The sequence below is a fragment of the Paroedura picta genome, chromosome 4 (assembly GCF_049243985.1).
Source record: "Paroedura picta isolate Pp20150507F chromosome 4, Ppicta_v3.0, whole genome shotgun sequence".
NCBI lineage: Eukaryota > Metazoa > Chordata > Lepidosauria > Squamata > Gekkonidae > Paroedura > Paroedura picta.
Genome location: NC_135372.1, coordinates 79,327,822 through 79,342,931, shown reverse-complemented (window position 1 = coordinate 79,342,931; position 15,110 = coordinate 79,327,822).

Below are 15,110 nucleotides of genomic sequence, written 5' to 3'. Positions count from 1 at the left end.
GGATCACTCAAGCCCTTTCCCCAAGACATGAGCCTTTAGCTCCATTTCCATGTTGAGCATGATCAGAGCTCTGCTGGAATTCAGTTCAACCTTTGGGTAGCCTGAAGTAATAATTCCAGTATTTCCTTTATATGACAGACTTTTCTCATCCTGGTGTTAGTGAGTGTAAAAATATGTCTTTCATTCTAGTATCTCTCTTACCTTGAAAGAGTTTCGTTTCAGAGTGTAGCCATGTTGGTGTATAGTAGAACAGCAAAATTCTAGTATGGTAGCACCTTAGAGGCCAACACGATTTCCAGGATATAAACGTTCAAGAGTCAATGTTCCCTTTTGATCTGATAAAGTGAACATTGACTCTAAAAAGCTTCCACCCCCAAAATCTAGTTGGTCTGTAAGGTATTATTGGACTCTGAGTCCTTGAACATGGGACGTATTATGGAATATTGGCTCATTTGGACCATTTGTTAAACATGAAATATTGAATTCTCTACTTCATGCTACTAGCAGATACAAAAATATTATTTGCCAGTGTTAATTTATACATAACCCAAATATGCTCTTGTTTAACAACATTGCTTCATTAAAGATCAATATGATGTGAATCTTATGTGATGTGATGATTGATGTGATGACTGACCTGTGCTTTTCAAAAGATAATTATGGGGACACTGCAATTTTATCATAGTTTTGGCTTTCTGAAGTCACTGTGATTATTTAGCAAGACAATGTTTTTCTGGCAACCTTCTTACCATATCTATTATATTCTCCTCCAAAGAACATCTAATCCCAACAGACCTTGCACCAGATAACCAGGTAGACTGTGCCTCAGAAAACATACTTATCAAGCCCTAGCACAACATGTAAGAGAGGAAAAGGTATGGAAACATTTCTAAATGGAGTCACATAGCACATTTTAAGCTGGCAATGAATATATGAGAGATACAAAATGATCTTCATGACAAGATGTCCTTGTAAGGCATAGTGTCAACAAGATAAGTCAACCATAGCTTTGTGTCAAATGTGTATAATATTGTGATGGACTACTGAAGGACTGTGAAGGGCGAATTCTTCACAGAAATAGAGAGACAAAACTGACAGACTGTCCTAATCAATCTGATTGGTTAGCATCATCTGAGCAGAGAGATACTTTGGAGCTGAATGGTGAGGAAGAGAATTCATTTTAATTCAGTGCTGACTGAGAGCAATTTAACACAGATAGGAGAACTGGGGAAACTTGACGAGGATGAGTGCGTAGACTCCTATTCAGACCAAAGAAAGGGAATAGATATAGTAAGATGAGAATATCCCTGCCAAGTCAAACAGGACATTAGGTCTGAAGAGTGCAAAGATCCTTGGTGTGGTTAGAAGCTACCTTCAGAGACCTTAAGAGTCAGTTAAAAACTCAAAACAAGTACTGGTGTTTCAAGAGAAGGGGTTTGGGTATTGGAAAGAGTGTATCAGTCTTCAGGAAACCAAAAGAGTCTGAGAATACTTGAGGAGAGCATGCTGAAATCTTAGAAGCTTTATTCCAAAGTAAGTCTGAAGAACTTAAGAAACTCTTATTACCTGGCCTTTCCCCTCTATGTTGAATAAAATGTTTTGTTGATTTGGAATAATAAAAACCTCTTGAGTGCCAATAAAGTTAAAGAGGGCACCCAATCCTTCCCTCAGGTTCTTTGGCTAAGCAAACAGCCAAAATATTATACTTTGACAGTGTGGGACAGCTAGAATTCTTCAGGAAAGAAGAAAACACATTACTAGGGTGGCTCAGTCAGTAAAGGGAAAGAAAAAGGGAGGGAAAATCTTGCTTCTGAGGGAGGGAAGTTGGATAGTGGTGCCATAAATATCTTTGACATCTACTTAATAATACAACTAAACAGTTCCCTGTGCTAAAATACCAAGTAAATGCTAACTCCCATATGTCAACAGAGCTGAAAGCTAAGTTTGGTTACCTTGCTAGAAGATATTTAAACAGACTTTCTCCAGTTTCCACTACAACATTCCTTGCAAATGTGAAGTTAGCTAACTCCTTGTTAAAACAATTTTCAAAGCTATTAGTTTATGTCACAAAGACAAGATGTGAGCATCCAAAACAGCCAGATTCTCTTCCACTTACTAAAGATCAGTAAAAAGCTGGTTGGATAGCAATCATGGCATTGCAAAGAATTGGGCCTCTGGACAGATTGACATTAGTCAAAGGTTTTTGAGAAATATTGAGAATGTTTTTTTCACTGAATTTTCTAAATAGCTAGTGAAATGTTTCAAAACTTTAATGATCCTTCTGAGCTCTGCTCCTTCCTCACCCTGCATACATCTTCCTGTCTTCATATCACCTCCCCTTTCTACAATAATTGGTTGGCTGAACTTTGGAAAGTCAAAATAAACAAAATAAAATAAATTATGTCCATCATAATTTAACTCCTATTCTGGCTGTTACCCCTTTGTTATCTAAGGAGGTACTTTTGGTAGAGTATTCAAGCTGCTTCCCTATTGTCATGCTGGGAGGAATGCCCTGCTGGAGCCCCATTTGAAGTTTACTGAAATTGGGGGGGGGGGGTTATTGGTATCTCTATGGCAGCGGTAGTCAACCTGTGGTCCTCCAGATGTCCATGGACTACAATTCCCATGAGCCCCTGCCAGTGTTTGCTGGCAGGGGCTCATGGGAGTTGTAGTTCATGAACATCTGGAGGACCGCAGGTTGTCTACCCCTGCTCTAAGGTTTGGAATCACAGCCTACTTCCAGAGTTGTTATGAGAATGGAACAGAAGAGTGGATACCAGTAACCTGAACTTCTCAAAAGTTAGATAAAAACGTGACATAATTTTTAATAGATTTGCTATATGTAAATAAAAAAATACATGACAGTAAATAGTAGCCACTAATGCCTGTTGATATCTGCTACATAAGCTCTAAATTGGGCTACAGTAATATGCTCAATGTTTAATAAAATCAGAGTCCAGTATCACCAGAACGGAGATAGTAATTGGCTACCTTCAGTAGTAAAAGTCACCAAAAATAGACAGGCATAGAATACAGGGAGAAAAACCAGTATGAATACAGTAATATATTTCATATGCCTTTCTTTCTCTGTTTAGAATACCAGTTTCCTATATCAGTTGTGGGGAGTCTGGTAAAAGATTCAATCCACTCCCATCACTGGACTCCCATCACCAATGGAAAGACAATTAGATGAAACAAAGTGGTCACCAGTTCCAGTATAGTTCTTCTTGCACAATGGAAAATTGAGTGTGCCCTTGTTGTTTCAATTCCCCCCCAAACACACGGCAGATCTATTTTGAAATCCGCACCCAGTGCTCCTAGAACACAACAGGACTAAAAGAAATGCATGGATAGAGTAAATGGATGAGTTCAGAATAAGAAATAATGGTCCATGGTTTTTCATTTGGAACACTGCCATGTGAAGTCAGGAAAGGAAATAAATCAATGATTAATAAGTTTGCTCTGGATCACTCGCCTGTTCTTTTGCATAATAGTCGTTTGAGTGATTGTCGAGGTTCAAGGAATCAGTACATCAGTGGTAACAGCGGAAGCAGGGAGCCAGAACCTTACAATGGAAACTATTGAGAAGCCTAAGTGTGTAGCCTCAAAGGAGAGACTGTGTAGTGCTGGGAATCTTCAGTGCACTGCAGCTGCAAATACATTGTCTCACTCCAAAAACCTGGGGAGAATCATGTATAGGTCTGGTCTCCTTTTAAATGAAGCCACTTCCTGCAGGAAACACCCTTTAATTCCATGGCTCAGGACTTGATCAATTATATAGGCAGAGGATATAACGTTATTTTATTTTTTTCCCATAGTCAGTCTGCTTATTTAGTTCATCTTTCTTTTGTAGCATTTCTATTTTGCCTTTAGTTTCTAAAATTGAAGGTGTCAGAGCTCATGACTGTTTGTGCCTCTTTCCTAATCTCAAATGTGTCAAAATAATTCTACTTAGTGGGAAAAGCCTTCTGCATGTGGACAAATTCTTCTACTTATTACTACTTCACATCTTACAGACAGTATGGTAATTAATGTAGTTCAAAGCAAGCCTTGGTTTCAAGAATGTAGGTAGGATATCTTGTTGCAGCCCAGGTTCAAATGAAAGCTATCAGATTAATCCGTTCCTTGTCAAATATGCTATCTGAAGTGTCTTAAACCATAGACTATCATTTTTTTTTATCTGGCATTGGTCAGTTCTGTTCATTCCCATGCAGGGGCTCTCAGATCAGATCCCCCCTCTGTAGTAGCATTCATGAGCTAGAACATCTTTAGATTTCTGGTTCTATTTGACTCTTTTATAGGAAAATGGAGGAGATAAAAGATAGGAAAGGGTATAGTTACAATAGTAATGAGCCTCTTGTAGTGCAGAGTGGTAAGGCAGCTGTCTGAAAGCTTTGCCCATGAGGCTGGGAGTTCAATCCCAGCAGCCGGCTCAAGGTTGACTCAGCCTTCCATCCTTCCGACGTCAGTATAATGAGTACCCAGCTTGCTGGGGGGTAAATGGTAACGACTGGGGAAGGCACTGGCAAACCACCCCGTATTGAGTCTGCCATGAAAATGCTAGAGGGAGTCACCCCAAGGGTCAGACATGACTCGGTGCTTGCACAGGGGATACCTTTACCTTTAAGGGTATAGTTTTAGAAATTAGATTATGCAATCTCTTTTCCATATGCTACTTTAGTGATAATAATCAATGGATTTAATTTTATTTAAATAACTTCCTCCAGCATTATAATATTTTAAAATCTTTTTTTCAGAGTACCTGTATCCCACTTTGTTGATCAGTTATTCTGCAATGCACATTTGTTGGCTGCTTTGAAGTATTGTCACAAAAAAGAAAAAGAAAAAGAAAAATCCCACTGTTAGCTACTGTTGACCTGGGCAATGAAAGGCCAATCTCAAATGTTACTGTGTGGAGTAAAATGATCCAGCAGACAGTAACCGGACGATTCAAGGCAATTTGGAATAAAGCTAGTTTTAAGGATTAATTTCAGGCTGTATTTGAAACTGAAATGTTTTTGGTTGCTATGTTTGACTGGTAACTAAATAGGTTGGGAGGGAAAGCAAAAAACTCTTGTATGTAGAAATAGCAAGGTCATGTCCAAAAAAGCTAAACTTATATAGAATCAGAGAACCTTTAATCAAATTGTAATTGTTAAAAACTGTGTATAAAAATATACAGTATAAAAACTTTTTATTGTTGTGAAATTACACTTATACACATTAAGATGTCACACATTGACAACCATCTTTCCTATTACTGGGTGCAGTTAGTTTACATTAAGGTTTGGTCTGGTTTGAACACTCCCCCCCCCAATTCATTTTTGCTATGGCTGACATTCTACAATGAGACAGATGCTAATTGTGCAGTTAGGATTTGCCTTCAAATTTGCACCTGGCATTCTGAGTCTGTGGTTTTCTCCTGTCACTGATCAGGACTCCAATTGTGGTATATGTTTTACATTTTCATTGGGAAAGTAGGCAGTCCCACATCCTGCCTCCCCCTTTTTTTAGTCTGAGCATATGTAATAACACACTCATGCCTTAATGCAATCTAAAACTTAAAAAATCATCCTCCTGTCCCTTAATTCCCATGACACTCAAATCACCCAAGCAATAGGGGGTGTTATCAACACAAAATCTGCACACAGTCAGCATGCATGCATGAAGACAAGGCACATCGGCCACCATTACACAACTGTTTATCTGCACGAAGTTACAAAATGCTCCATTTCATCTTAAGCCAGGCTTTCTCAACCAGGATTTCATGAAACCCTGGGGTTTCTTGACAATCCTGCATGGGTTTCCTGAATCAGTGGGAGTTAATTAATTAATATATATATTAAATGTGCTAAACATTTATCAGTTGATATTACCATATATGGCCATGTTGTGACATACACCCCCTACCAAAATGGTCAATGATGTTCCTGGAGTGGGTGGGAAGAGGAGCGGGCCCATGTGGACATGTACACAGCTATGTTTCTCAACTATATTCTGCATGATTGTACCACTTCTGGGGTTTCCCAAAGCCTGAAGAATGTTTCAGGGGTTTCTCAATAGTAAAAAAGTTGAGAAAGGCTGCCTTAAATCATGAAAATAAAGTGTGTTTAGATGATGAGGGAGGTAGGGGAAGCATTTTGGAGTCCTAGTTTTTGACTTAAGGTTAAGAAAGCAAGTGCTATTGTTATTGGAAATTCACACTGTAATGTGATCATGTTAAAAAATTTTAAAAATATGGCAGGCAGAGGGTGGGAGGAGAGGCAGATAGTAGGTGGAGCTGAGGAGAAGGAGGAGAAGGGGATGAGGAGGAGGAGGAGGAATCAGACTCAATGTCTGAGCTTCCTCATTGGATAATTGCAAATTGCCTTCCAAGGGGAGGGGGAGAAATCGCAGTTTCTGAGGATTCTCAAACCACAAGGCAAGTAGGGATTGCACTCAGATCTGCTTCAGAACCCTATTATTGTGAAGACCACTGCAGCTTTTTTGTGACTGTGAAAAGAGTTTGAGAGATGGGATGAGTATGATCCAGTTGGTTTCAAGGTATTTTAATGTTTTTTGATATTATTAATCCCTCTTGATTTATATATTTACTTTTAAGAATATTTTATCCCATTTTTCTTTGTTGTTCAAGGGGGCTTACAATAATAGTTAAAAATTTTTTGATTAAAAACAAAAATAAAATAACAAATACAAATATTTCCTGCTCCTTAGCAAAGAAGCAGGCCTTGCAGAACCTCTCCAAGGAGGAGACCCCCTCACCTCTTCAGGGAGCCCGTTCCACGGACTTGGAGCCATGATGGAAAAGGACAACCCGAAGTGGTGGAATAGCTGACAGGGGTCTACTTGATGACCATGGGGCTGCTTGATGAAGAAGTAGCACTGAAGATTTGTCTATTCAAAGCATTTTTATGTCACCTTTCTACCCAAACAGTGTTTGGGTGAACAGTGTTCACAAGACAGAAAACATTTAAAAATTGCAACATTTTTTCAATTTAAAATGACAATTCAATTAGAAACACATAAACAACTCCAGAAGGAGTGCCAGTAACCATTACTGGGAGTGTGCCAGAATGAAATGACAGCCCTTAGGAGTAACAGGCATGTACTTGAGCTGGAATGACAGCCTCCAGTGCTCCTATCCCAGAACTCTTATGCTCCTCCCTGGGGATATCATTCCATGCTAGGCACTTGCATGGGGTCTATCAATACACTCCTAAAACCTCCTGAACCTGCACCTGCCACTCTCCTGGGAGCACATTCTTTGAGGGGCATAACTTGGACCCATAAATACAATTCTCATAAACTTGGGAGGGCAGGTAGAGGAGATTCATCTGGATGTCTCTCTAGCACACTGGGGGGCACTCTGCACACTGGGGGGGCATCAGGGCCCTCCCTTCAACAGTAGCACTTCCATTTATCAGGAGTAAGTTTCAGCTTGTTAGCCAACATCCATTCCAAAACTGCCTCCAGACACCTGTTGATAGTTTCCACATCTTCCTCAGGATCTGCTGGTAGAGTTAAATGTCATCTACATGCTAGTAGCAATTCAGCCCAAAGCTCATGGTCACATCTCCTAGTGGGTTCACATAGATATTGAAAAGTATGGTAGACAAAATGGAACCTGGGGGGTCAAATGCCAAGGGGCAGAGCAGCAGCCCAGAACACCACACTCTGAAACCTAATGTCAAGGAAGCACCAGAACCATGGCAGAACACTGTTCCAGTGCCTAGGCAGTGTTCCAGTGCCTAAAGATGAGTCAGACAGATACTATGATATATGGCAATGAAAATCACTGAGATGTCCAGGAGAATCAACGGGTCATGCTCCCCTTTCCATTTTCTGGAGCATGTCTTTCACATGTTTTAATCCCATAACCAGGCCTGAAACCAGATTGAAGTGGATCTAAACAATCTACTTCATTCAGGAATCTCTGAAGCTGGCCAGCCACTGCTTCTTTAATCATCTTGCTCAAGAATTGTACAATTAAGACAGAACAGTAGTCACTCAACATTCCTGGTTCCAGAGTGAATTTCTTTAGGAGCATTTACTACCTTCTGGATCCAGTCTGCTAGCCCCTCCCTCATCAGTTTTAAGCAGCCAGGAGGAACAAGGGTTGAACAAATGAGGTATCAAACTCTAAAGAATTATTACCATTTCCCCTATTAGATTGGATGCTATCATGAGGGGGATAGGGGATTATACCACCATGTTTCTTATTTAATGTCTTTTTATGCCCTGTTTGATATTTTAATGGGCTTTTATTGGGGGTTTTTAATTGATGGACTATTTGTAACCTGTCACGAGTTGGTCCTGGGAGTGGTGAGACATGAATGAATGAATGAATGAATGAATGAATGAATGAATGAATGAATGAATATGAATCCTGTCCACATCCTCAGGCTGCATAAGCTGAAAAGAACCCCACACAAGTAGAAAAATGGGCATCCTGGGACCATCCTATCCTGTTACTACCAATACAAAATGCAAATTGGAATGGAAGCAAGAGATTTTATTCCCAAAGTACTTAACAAATTTAACAGAGTAAGCTACAAAAGAAAGCAGGCTGCCTTCTCCTTCTGACCATAACCCAATAGGAGGACCATTCTGGAGAGTTCTGCAGTTCTATAACATGCATATCCAATGCTGGTAGAAAAATATTGCTTCTTTGCTACCATCACCATCCCAGAGTAACCTTTCAAATGAGATGTAGCCCCTGTCTTTTCAGATTCATTCTGAGTCTTTCGGTACCTACCCCTCCTCTCAGTACCCCTCCTCTCAGTAAAGGGGTTGCTGAGGCTCTTTGACCTGATAGAGGGTTCTTAGGTGCAATCATGTCAAATGCCCAGATTATGTTCCCATTTCAGAGGTCAACAAGAGTAGTGCCTGTGTCTGTCAGCATCAGTCCAAAGCAATGATCTTGAGCCGTGTTCATCCTTAACACTATTTCGCTCCCTTATATATCTGGGGAACAGCCTCCTGGGAGGAGACTGTCCAGGGCCCTGTCCATCCAGGTCCACCCTGATTGGCCCTCCTCCTCCAGCTCCCATACTCCCTCCTTGCCTGCTAGAAGCCTTGTGGCTGCAGCCTCCATTGTTACCCACAAGGAGAGAGCCAGGGATTTGCGGCCATCAGGTACTCTCTTGCTGGGAGGGAGCTGGGGGTGAGGAGTTTGCAGCCACCCTGCGGGCCCCAAAGCCCTGTCCCTACCAGTGGGGGGGGGCTTTCCACTCCCTTTAGCTTGCTTTGCAGACCAAAAGGAACCACGGCCACCCTCTCACACCCTCCTGCCTGCTGCCCCTTTCAAAGCCCATTTTTAAAATGGGCTTTGATACTAGTTTCTTATAATACCAGATTTATTGAATTCTAACAATACAAATGTTTGCATTTCACAAACTCCTCATGCTCCCTCTGAGTTATTGGTGGTTGTAAAGTCTGACAAGTGTTTCATTAGTTAGGCAGCATCCTTATTTGCTAGTGTGAGCCATGTTTTAGCCTAAAAGGCTTTTCAGAAAAATTCAATATATATATATATATATATATATATATATATATATATATATATAATATAGAGCTTAAACACAGTGAAGCCTTCAATAGAAACAATAATCAATAACGGCACTACTATAATAGCAGTCGATAATAAAGAAACAATAAAAGCTAATAAAAACAGACAATCATGATAATATGAAGTGTGCAAATCCTAGGAAGAAAACAACAGCCTGAGGAGAAAAGGGGGAGATTTATCCGGCACCTAAAACTAAGACAGGCTACGCTGAGAGCCTGTGTGGTATTGTGGTTTAGAGCAGCAGACTCTAATCTGGAGAAACGGATTTGATTCCCCACTCCTCCACATGAAACTTGCTGAGTGACCTTGGGCCAGTCACACAGAACATCCCACCCACCTCACCGGGTGTCTGTTGTGGAGGAAGGAAAGGAAGGTGATTGTAACCTGTCTTGAAACTCCTTAAAGGTAAAGGTATACCCTGTGCAAGCACCGGGTCATGTCTGACCGTTGGGGTGACGCCCTCCAGCGTTTTCATGGCAGACTTAATACAGGGTGGTTTGCCAGTGCCTTCCCCAGTCATTACTGTTTACGCCCCAGCAAGCTGGGTACTCATTTTACTGACCTCAGAAGGATGGAAGGCTGAGTCAACCTTGAGCCGGCTGCTGGGATTGAACTCCCAGCCTCATGGGTAGAGTTTTCAGACTGCATGTTTGCTGCCTTACCACTCTGCGCCACAAGAGGCTCTTTTGAAACTCCTTAGAGTAGATAAAAGGAGGGTATAAAAACAAACATCCTCTAAGCCTCCAGCAAATTTCTGTTGGGAAAGGGTTTCAGAGAGAAGGTGTCACCACTGAAAAAGCCTGATTTCTGAAAGTCACCCAGAAAAGGTGATACACACTTGAGCAGACACTAACATGAAAGTTGCTCTGAATGACTTTGATGACTTCAAAATACAAAAATATTAATCTCATTCATGGCTGCTTTATATGCCATGGATATTGCACATATTTAAAGCAACTACATGCAGCTAACAGACTGTATATATAGAGCAAAAGATTGTGAATGGTTGTATTTCTTCTGTTTCATAAACACACAGTGAGTGTCATCACTTGAAACATGAGCGTTTACTGATCTCCAGGTGGAACTTTGATATCTCCTAGAAAAAAAAGTTACCTCTACAACTGAGAACCAGCCTAGTGAGAGCCATTTTGGTGTAGTGGTTAGGAGTGTGGACTTCTAATCTGGATTGCCGGGTTCAATTCTGCACTCTCCCACATACAGCCAGCTGGGTGAACTTGGGCTCGCCATGGCACTTATAAAACTGTTCTTACTGAGCACTGATGTCAGGGCTCTCTCAGCCTCACCCACCTCACAGGGTGTCTTTTGTGGGGAGAGGAAAGGGAAGGCAACTGTAAGCCACTTTGAGACTCCTTCGGGTAGAGAAAAGCGCCATATAAGAACCAACTCTTCTTCTTCTTCTAGTGTAGTGGTTAAAGTGTGACAGACTCTAATCTAGTTTAATGTACACAAGTATACTTTTCAGGATACATGATCTGTAAGAGTGAAATGTGGAGATTAGTTTGTGACAGAAAAATTGTTTATTGTGTTGCATTATGGGAAACACTATCATGGTGGCAAAAGATAGCATGTGATTCAAACAAGCAGGAAACCATGTAAGAAGGCAAAAGCCATCATGACAAACATGTACTCTATGATGTACCCAAGCATATGTGACTTAGGTTGGCAACAATGAAACTCTACAAACAGGCTATACTAATAGTTTCGATATTTTGTTCCAGCTCCCATGGATGTAGAATCCGTTCCATGTTATGTGATCATGGCCTCAATACACATGAAGGTCTCAACTGACCAGGGACAGTTCTGCTTTCTGGCAGGGCCCATGGGGAATCACTGTCTTTTATGCTTTGAGTGTGACTCTCCTTCATAAGCTATATCCCTCTCCCTTTTGAGCATGCCCAGTAATTTCAAAAGTAATATTTATTTATTTTATTTTTTTAAATTTATTTTCATACCGTTGCTCTTTCAGTGGTCTTGCAGCAGTTCACACAATGTACAACAATAAAACCCCATTAAAACAATCTTTACAACAATAAAAAGATGGAAAAATAGATGGCAACCTCTTGCTCAGCATTTCCAGTCCTCTCTTTCCCTCCTTCTTCCCCCGTTCAACCAGAGGGTCAAGTTTTCTTCCACTGGGAGCGAGGAGTCTTATCTAATATGCATCAAAGGGGGGGGGGTCCTCTGATGGAAACACTGGGATTCCACCCTGACCTTAACCGTATGCCTGGCAGAAGAGCTCCGTTTTGCAGGCCCTGCAGAAAGTTGATAACTCTGGCAGGGCCCTCAGCTCTTCTGGGAGCTCATTCCACCAGGTTGGGGCCAGGACCGAAAAGACCCTGGTCCAGGTCAACACCAAAGACACCAAAGTTTCAGGTAATCCCTAGGAATTCATAGATGGTTTCTAAGCATCATAAAGAAAATTGCTTACTATGAGAATGAACTTGGGCTTTGCTGCACCTTTCTCTACATATTTTTAAGTGCTGAGATGAAAGAGTTCCTAGTTGAGCCTTTGAAGTTAAAGGTAAAGGTAAAGGTATCCCCTGTGCAAGCATCGAGTCATGTCTGACCCTTGGGGTGATGCCCTCTAACATTTTCATGGCAGACTCAATACGGGGTGGTTTGCCAGTGCCTTCCCCAGTCATTACCGTTTACCCCCCAGCAAGCTGGGTACTCATTTTACCGACCTCAGAAGGATGAGTCAACCTTGAGATGGCTGCTGGGATTGAACTCCCAACCTCATGGGCAGAGCTTTCAGACTGCATGTCTGTTGCCTTACTACTCTGCGCCACAAGAGGCTCATACACAAGAGCCTTTGAAGTTAACTAACCACAATTGGTGTAATGTCTGAATTCTAAAGGGCAGTTTGTTTCTTGCCTACAAACCAAGTTCTGAATTACCTTTGGTTTAGAATTTCAATTCTAATCTTGGGTTAGAAATTCAATTCCAATATTCCAACTCCAAAATTAATTCTGTTCTACTTATTCAACATAGTCTTCCATTGAGGAGTTTTTTCCTTTGGCACTAGGAGCTATCTACACACACAAGACACAGCACTTTGTGTAAGCAGAAAACACATAGTGCTGTAAGACCAGCATTCAGGAGAATTAACAGTAGGCAGAGCAATTACATTGAACAAAATGGTGAAAATCCTTCATATGTGTTTTCAGACAGACACATGGGATATGCAGAGAAAACTATTTTGCAAGTGAGATTAGAAGATGAACAAGCACAATTAGAATGCAGTGTTATTATTCATAATTAAAACAATTAAAATCTTGTCCTATAAATGGAACCTGTCATAAAGAATGTTCCTTCATTCCTGTTTCCAATAAGCAAGAGGTCTTTATTGTCAATATTCCTGTTGCTTTAAGAGTCCTGGAGGAGTACTGTGGGTCTATCTACCAGGGCCTCTGTGCTGCCATTGGGATCTCATTCTCAAATAACAAGGTAAATGAGGTCTTCAAAGGACTTACTCTTCACATTTTATTTCAGCAGTCTGTCATTGGGGAAAGTCAAATTTCTAAACAGAGCTTCAAACTTCACATGTGTTCCTGAAGTTTATTAGTGGTTCACAGGCCTGGACAGAAGCCGTTTGACTAAGCCAGCTGTTGGGAACAGGGGGAGGGCACCAGTTCATGCCAATAAACAAACCTCTTTTGGGATGTCAGGCTCTTCACAGCATCCTGAGGGACTTTTCTTTAAAGCAAGCTTGAGGAAAGCTCAGTATCAGATTTGACTGGAGACAAACCCTTCTATTGTGTGCATATAATATATTGAAGGTTCTTTTCCCCAGCAAGTAACTCAACAATATATATTTCATTTCATTTTCCATGTATATATGATCTTTGTCCAAGGACTCTTTTAACATGCAGCCATAGCTGCTGAATAGAAGTGCTCTTATGTGCCGCTTCAACTATTCTTTGAACTGAGTGTATGGGATATAAATACTTTAAATAAATCAACTAATACAAAGATTAATATGCAAAAAAAAACCCTGATATGCAGTGAATTTAATACAAGTGTCTGTTTGACTGTTACAAACATCTTCTATGTTGACTTGGCTTTAATTACTTTGGGTAGTCTAATAAACAACAAGTTATTGACCAAGATGGGTAACCATGTTAGTCTGCCTGAAGCAGTAGAAAAGAGTCCTGTGTTACCTTAAACACTAACCTCTACAACTGAGAACCAGCCTGAGAACCGTTATGACAATGGGTTCTTCCTTGTCAGCTTATTTTATTATATCTGTCTGTCTGTCTATATTTGGATTTGCTTTGCAGGTGAATAAACTCGCTTAATAAGAACACATACAACTGATTGGCATAAATTTGGCCACAGCCTTTAATCAACGATTGAGCATGGCTAGCATGGGAGAGGGTCTGCCCCCTGGTGGTCATCCGACCGCCAGTTAGCTCGCTCGCATCCTGCCCCTCAACGGGTCTTTCTGGCCGTGCAGCCCATATAAACCCGGACATAAAGGCAGGATGGGAAAATGGGAGGAAGCCTTTGGAGTAACCCTACTGGGCATCCGCCTCTGTTGGGTCATCCGGCCCCCCGGAAATGTGAGCCTTAAATCAGGCTCCACATGCACACGGTCCCTTAAGGGGACCCCCAACACTAGGGGAGGCCAGCGCGCAAGCTTGGCCGCCCCGCAATTGACCCTCCCCTTGCTCAAATTCCGCAGACTGTGACAATTAATACATTAACACAAATAACTCCAAATCCAAAAACCAGGGAGGGAGGGTGGGATACGCGCTCCCGGGGCCGACTGAGCGGGAAGAGGCTGAGCCAGGACAAACGGCTCCTTAAAAGGCGCCCGCTCAGCCCCGCTTCTCTTCGACTGTGCCTGTGCGCAGCCCTGCCCCGATGAATGCTGGGGCTTGTAGTACCCGCCCCCGGCCTGTTCTTCGGGCCGCTCTTCTTCCCCGCGGCAGCAATGGCCCCTCTGTTAATTCTCCGGGGCTTCTTGCTTTGCAGGTGAATAAACTCGCTTAATAAGAACACATACAACTGATTGGCATAAATTTGGCCACAGCCTTTAATCAACGATTGAGCATGGCTAGCATGGGAGAGGGTCTGCCCCCTGGTGGTCATCCGACCGCCAGTTAGCTCGCTCGCATCCTGCCCCTCAACGGGTCTTCCTGGCCGTGCAGCCCATATAAACCCGGACATAAAGGCAGGATGGGAAAATGGGAGGAAGCCTGTGGAGTAACCCTACTGGGCGTCCGCCTCTGTTGGGTCATCCGGCCCCCCGGAAATGTGAGCCTTAAATCAGGCTCCACATGCACACGGTCCCTTAAGGGGACCCCCAACACTAGGGGAGGCCAGCGCGCAAGCTTGGCCGCCCCGCAATTGACCCTCCCCTTGCTCAAATTCCGCCACTAAGCCAGAAAAGGCACAATGCCTTAATGGCTTCCGCCATAGCTCATCCCTGTAGCCAATTCAAAACACCATGACGAATTCCATGGAGCCAAATGTCCATGCCCCACTCGGACAGGTGCACCCCATCGCTCTTGTACAG